Here is a 6885-nt window from a genome sequence, read left to right on the forward strand (position 1 = left end):
AATCCCCAATTAGTTGGAATATTTGACTTCGGGTATAAGGTTAATTTGACGAAGACTCTCGTACTTTATAATTATGACCGATAGACTATTATGGGCAAAACCAGATGGACATATCGAATAATCCAGGACAAAGGACAATTAACCCATGGTAATAAATTAAAATCAACACGTAAAACATCATGATTACGGAAGTTTAAATAAGCATAATTCTTTTATTTTATATCTCATCACACTTTTATTTATCGTCATTTTATTTATCGTACTTTTATTTTATTGCACTTTTAATTATCGTACTTTTATTTTATCGCATTTTTATTTATCGTCGTTTACTTTACGCTTTAAATTAAGTTATATTTAATATTTTGCATTAGGACTTAAAATCGACAAACCGGTCATTAAACGGTAAAACCCCCCTTTATAATAATAATAATACTACTTATATATATATTTATACAAATATAGTTAATAAAAATATAGCGTTAAGCTCAGCAGATCCCTGTGGAATGAACCGGACTTACTAAAAACTACACTACTCTACGATTAGGTACACTGCATATAAATGTTATAGCAAGGTTTAGGTATATCCATTCTATAAATAAATAAATAACTTGTGTAAAATTGTATTGTATTTAATAGTATTTCGTAATAAAATAATATCTATTTCGTATTACACCTCGCACACATCAAGTATTTTTGGCGCCGCTGCCGGGGACCCGAAAGCGAACTCTATATATAAAAAAAATATTTCGTTTTTAAGCTATTTTTGTAAAAAATATATTTATATAAGTTTTAAATATTAAAAAAATAAAAAAATATTTATATAGTTATTTAAGTGTTTAAGTAAAAAGAAAATATATTAAATATAATTTATATAAAGGTATAAATGTATTATTTTTAGTTCTTAAAAATATAAATTTATTTAAATAGATATTACTTATATTTTATTTTTAATCAAATAAAAATTAAAATAAATAAGTAAACGAGCTGGTTATTGTAGCAGCCCAAGAAGTGGCCTGGATCCATACACCATGCGACCACATGGGAAAATAACCTTCAACTCATGCGATCGCATGAGCTGAGGAGACAGGTCTGTTACCTTTGACTGTACGATTAGGGTTTACGTTTAATAGTTATTATTATTAATTAAGTTATTATTTAGGGTTTTAATTAAATAATATTTAGTTTAAGTTTATTTAAATTAGTTTTAATTAAGTTTTTATAATTATATTTAATACTTTTATAAAATAATAATATAAAAATAATATTTTTATAAAATAAGTAATTTTATCATTTTTTTATCTCTTTTTATAAATTGTATATATTAACGTTTAATTCGTAAATTGTATATTTTTCGTTCGTAATTAGTTTTAAACTTAGTTTTTGCCGTAGTTATTTTATATTTCTAGATTTTTAGACTTTGCCGTAAAATCCCTTAAGTGCTTTTTCTTTATATTAAGATTTAGGTGCTTTAGAATTTTACGACGTCGCTTGTCGCTTTTGTTTTAAATAGATTTTAGTATCTTTTAAGTAATTGCCGTTTTTGATTTAAAATTCCTTTTAAGCTTTAATACCTTTCGACACAAGTTTTAATTTTTAGTTTTTAGACTTTTAAGTTTCGACGCTTTTCTTTCTTATTTTTATTTTTCGACTGTTTGTTTTTCGACATTTGTTTTTCGACTCTTATTTCTCGACGCGCTTTTTTTTCTCATTTCTACGCTCTAGTTTTTAGGACATAGAATTTTTCTTTATCTTCTTTAAATTTCGCGAAAAATTATTTTAAGCTGTTAAATTGATAGACATCCAAAATTTTCTGGTTCGTAGTAATAGTTGGATTTGTTAGTGGCGAGTTGTGGGCTTCCGATATAAAGGGTCCTGGCTACCTGCTGCATCTATTGGCTATTCAAAACGTGGGCAAAATCAGAAAAGTCTATTAATTTGATAACTTTAATAATTTTTATTCTGTGAATGCACCGAGCAAAACGTTCACCACCTTTTACACGTTCACCTCCTGTAACTCGACCAAAACATCTAGCCAATATCGTCGCCGTTGATTTTTCTTTAGAATCATCATCTAGTCGACCAAGTACTCCAATTCAAATTTCCGATAATCCATTTTTTGAACTCGACCACACAATTGAGAATCTGGAGGATATTCAAGGACAATTCAGAGATCCTGAACCACTAATCATTCCTCCTGAACCGCAAATCATACAACCAGAGATTGTCGAGGAAGAAACCATTAAATCAGAATCCTCTAGTGATTCAGATTCAACAAATTCAATCATGGAAAATCAAGAACCTATAAGTATGGAAGATTGAATGAGAGCCACACGCACTGGCCAAGGTCATGCCATTACTCAACCAGATATTAATGCGCCAGATTATGAAATCAAAGGACAAATACTACACATGGTGACCAATCAATGCCAATTTAGTGGTACACCAAAAGAAGATCCAAACGAACATCTTCGTACCTTTAATAGGATATGTACTCTATTTAAAATCAGAGAAGTTGAGGATGAACAGATCTATCTCATGTTATTTCCCTGGACTTTAAAGGGAGAAGCCAAAGATTGGTTAGAATCGTTACCTGAAGGGGCGATTGATACATGGGATGTTTTAGTTGAGAAATTTCTTAAAAGATTCTTTCCGGCATCTAAAGCCGTGAGACTTCAAGGAGAAATTGTTGCGTTCATGCAAAAGTCAAATGAAACATTATATGAGGCGTGGACAAGATTCGGAAAGTTGTTGAGAGGATGTCCTCAACACGGTTTAGATACTTATCAAATAGTGCAAATATTCTACCAAGGATGCGATGTTGCTACACGAAAAGACATTGACAAAACAGCTGGTGGTTTCATTATGAAGAAAACCGCAACTGAAGCTTACAAAATTATTGATAACACTGCCTCCCACTTACATGAGTGGCATCAATAAAAAGATATCCTTCGTTCATCTAAAGCGGCTAGAGCCAATTCTAGCCATGACTTTGATTCCATTTCCGCAAAGTTAGATGCTTTCGAGAGACGAATGGAAAAGATGACTAAAGATATTCACGCAATACGAATTAGTTGTGAGCAGTGTGGAGGACCACATTTGACAAAAGATTGTCTCAGTATTGAACAAACAATGGAACAAAGAGAAAATGTTTCATACATGAACCAAAGGCTTGGAAATAATTATCAGAATAATTATCAACTGCCAAGACCCAACTACAATCAAAATCAGAATTATAACCGAAATGTTCCATACAACAACCAACAAGGTCCTAGCAATCAACAAGTATCTAACAATACTTACAACCAGCAAAGACCTATTTTTTCAAATAAACCACCACAAACCGATGATAAAAATCCAAATTTAGAAGATATGATGTCGAAGCTAGTTGAATCTCAAACTCAATTTTTCACATCTCAGAAACAAACGAATGAACAAAATGCTCAAGCATTTAGAAATCAACAAGCTTTGATCCAAAATCTGGAACAAGAAGTAAGTAACCTAGCAAGGTTGATAGGTGAAAGAAAACCAGGGAGTCTACCTAGCGATACAAATGCTAACCCCCGAAATGAAACAGCTAAAGCCATTACCACACGAAGTGGTATTACACTTAAACCACCTAAAATACCTGTAATTTCTGATGACGCTATTCCTACTACACAGGCACCACAGCCTGATCAAGAGAAGGAAACAGAACTGATAGTTGAAAAGGTTAATGAAGATAACACAGTTAAGGCAAAACCTTATGTTAAACCATACCAACCACCACTTCCTTACCCGAGTAAAATGAGAAAAGAAAGACTTGAAGCCGAGCAATCCAAATTCTTGGATATGTTTAAACAAATAAATGTAAATCTTCCTTTCATTGATGTGATTTCAGGAATGCCAAGATATGCTAAATTCCTGAAAGGTCTAATCACAAATAGAAAGAAAATGGAAGAACTCTCGGCTGTTACAATGAATGCTAATTGTTCTGCAGTGCTGTTGAATAAGCTACCAGAAAAATTACCAGATCCAGGAAGTTTCACAATTCCATGTTTTTTGGGTAGTCTTAGTTCAATAGAAGCATTGGCAGACTTAGGTGCTAGTATAAATTTAATGCCGTATTCACTATACGCTAAACTAGACCTTGGAGAATTGAAACCAACAAGAATAAGCATACAACTAGCCGATCGATCAGTAAAATATCCTAGAGGGATAATGGAGAACATGCTAGTTAAAGTTTTTACTTTAGTATTACCAGTAGACTTTGTTATTCTGGACATGGAAGAAGATTCTCGAGTTCCTCTTATATTAGGAATACCATTCTTAAACACGGCTAAAGCAATAATAGACGTGTTTGGCAAGAAACTGACCCTAAGTATAGAGGACGAGATTGTTACCTTTTCTGTTGATAGAGCCATGCAACAATCGCAATCTGCAGATGATACATGTTATTATATTCAAACTATAGATTCACATGCAGAATTGTTACAAGAATTTCCAGAATTACAAGGAACAGGAGAATGTTCTTTAGGAGAAGGAACTGAACCAATTGATGAAGCTGAAATGTTAGCTACACTCATAGCTAATGAATATGAACCAACAAAAGAAGAACTTCAAATGTTAAAAGAAGAAGACAGATATCGATACAAATCATCGATAGAAGAACCACCGTCATTAGAGTTAAAGCCACTTCCAACCCATTTGGAATACACTTCCAACCCATTTGGAATACGCTTATTTACATGGTGAATCTGAATTACCTGTAATAATATCGTCTTCTCTTACTAAAAATGAAAAATCTCGACTCATTTCTGTGCTAAAAGCTCATAAGCCAGCTATTGCATGGAAGATTCATGACATTAAAGGAATAAGTCCTTCGTATTGCACACATAAACTCCTTATGGAAGAAAATCATAAAACCTATGTGCAACGCCAACGAATACTAAATCCTAATATGCAAGATGTTGTTAAGAAAGAAATTATTAAACTGCTCGATGCAGGTTTAATTTATCCAATCTCTGATAGTCCATGGGTAAGCCCAGTTCAATGTGTACCTAAGAAGGGTGGCATGACTGTCATCACAAATGAAAAAGATGAGCTTATTCCCACCAGGACTGTAACAGGATGACGTGTTTGTATTGATTATAGAAAACTAAATGACACCACCCGAAAAGATCACTTTTCCTTACCTTTCATTGATCAAATATTAGAAAGATTAGCCAGAAACAGTTACTATTGTTTTCTTGACGATTTCTCCAGATACTTTCAAATTCCAATCGCACCCGAGGACTAAGAGAAAACCACCTTCACGTGCCCTTATGGTACTTTTGCTTACAAACGCATGCCATTTGGACTTTGCAACGCCCCTGCAACTTTTCAAAGGTACATGATGGCGATTTTTCACGACATGATAGAAGAATGCATGAAAGTTTTCATAGATGACTTTTCAGTCTTCGGTGATACTTTTGAAACATGTCTAGTTAATCTTGAACGAATGCTTATTAGATGCGAGCAATTAAATCTAGTACTTAATTGGGAGAAATGTCATTTCATGGTTAAAGAAGGCATCGTTCTTGGTCATAAAATTTCAGAGGAAGGAATTGAAGTAGATAGAGCTAAAGTAGATGTAATTGCTAAACTTCCACATCCCACCAATGTTAGAGGAGTTAGGAGTTTTCTAGGGCATGCCGGTTTTTACCGACGTTTCATAAAAGACTTTTCTAAAATTGCCACTCCTATGAATAAACTCCTTGAAAAGGATGCTTCATTCATCTTTTCAGATGAATGCATCAAATCTTTTAATATTCTTAAAGAAAAACTCACTAATGTGCTATCATGATAACTCCAAATTGGAATCTACCATTTGAACTCATGTGCGATGCAAGTGATTTTGCAATGAGAGCCGTTTTAGGTCAAAGAATTGAAAAGTGATTTCAACCTATTTATTACGCTAGTAAGACGTTACAAGGAGCACAGACGAATTACACAACTACTGAAAAAGAACTCCTTGCTATTGTCTTTACTTTTGACAAATTTCGTTCATATCTCGTTCTAGCTAAAACGGTGGTCTATACCGATCATTCTGCTCTTAGATACTTGTTTTTAAAACAAGATGCCAAACCACGATTAATCTGTTGGATCTTACTCTTACAAGAGTTCGATATTGAAATTCGAGACAAAAAGGGAGCAGAAAATCTCGCAGCTGATCATCTTTCTCGCCTTGAAAATCCTGAATTAGAAGTTCTAAATGAATCGGCCATACAAGATAACTTTCCTGATGAATATCTATTGAAAATCGATTATAATGAAATTCCATGGTTTGCAGACTTTGCAAACTACTTAGTATGTGGATTCCTTGAAAAAGGGTTGTCGTACCAAAAAAGAAAGAAATTCTTTAGTGATATAAAACACTATTTTTGGGAAGATCCACATTTATTTAAAAGTTGTCCCGATGGAATAATACGCCGATGTGTATTCGGGGATGAAGCTAGTCAAATTTTAAACCATTGTCACAGAGGACCAACAGGACGGCATTATGGGCCTCAACTCAAAGCAAGGAAAGTTTACGACGATGGATTCTATTGGCCTACAATTTTCAAAGACGCACACCTTCTTTGTAAATCCTGTGATGCTTGTCAAAGGGCCGGAAAAATAAGTCAACGTGATGAAATGCCACAAAACGTCATTCAAGTATGTGAAGTATTTGACGTTTGGGGTATTGACTTTATGGGTCTATTTTCCAAATCTCATAATAATCTCTACATTCTCGTTGCAATTGATTATGTATCTAAATGGGCGGAAGCACAAGCTCTCCCAACTAACGATGCACGAGTTGTAGTCAACAACAACAACAACAATACGCTTACGTACAACAACAATACGATGCACGAGTTGTAGTCAACA

At 33.6% G+C, this 6885-nt stretch overlaps 1 non-coding gene across 1 annotated transcript; it reads right to left on the reverse strand.

Annotated features, from left to right (window-relative positions):
• Positions 1–2667: 2667 nt before the first annotated feature.
• LOC139903335 (small nucleolar RNA R71) lies at positions 2668–2774 on the reverse strand. The gene has a single exon (XR_011778161.1). It is a non-coding gene; the product is annotated as a small nucleolar RNA R71 (small nucleolar RNA).
• Positions 2775–6885: the final 4111 nt, after the last annotated feature.

This window comes from Rutidosis leptorrhynchoides, chromosome 3, assembly GCF_046630445.1.
Source record: "Rutidosis leptorrhynchoides isolate AG116_Rl617_1_P2 chromosome 3, CSIRO_AGI_Rlap_v1, whole genome shotgun sequence".
Lineage (NCBI taxonomy): Eukaryota > Viridiplantae > Streptophyta > Magnoliopsida > Asterales > Asteraceae > Rutidosis > Rutidosis leptorrhynchoides.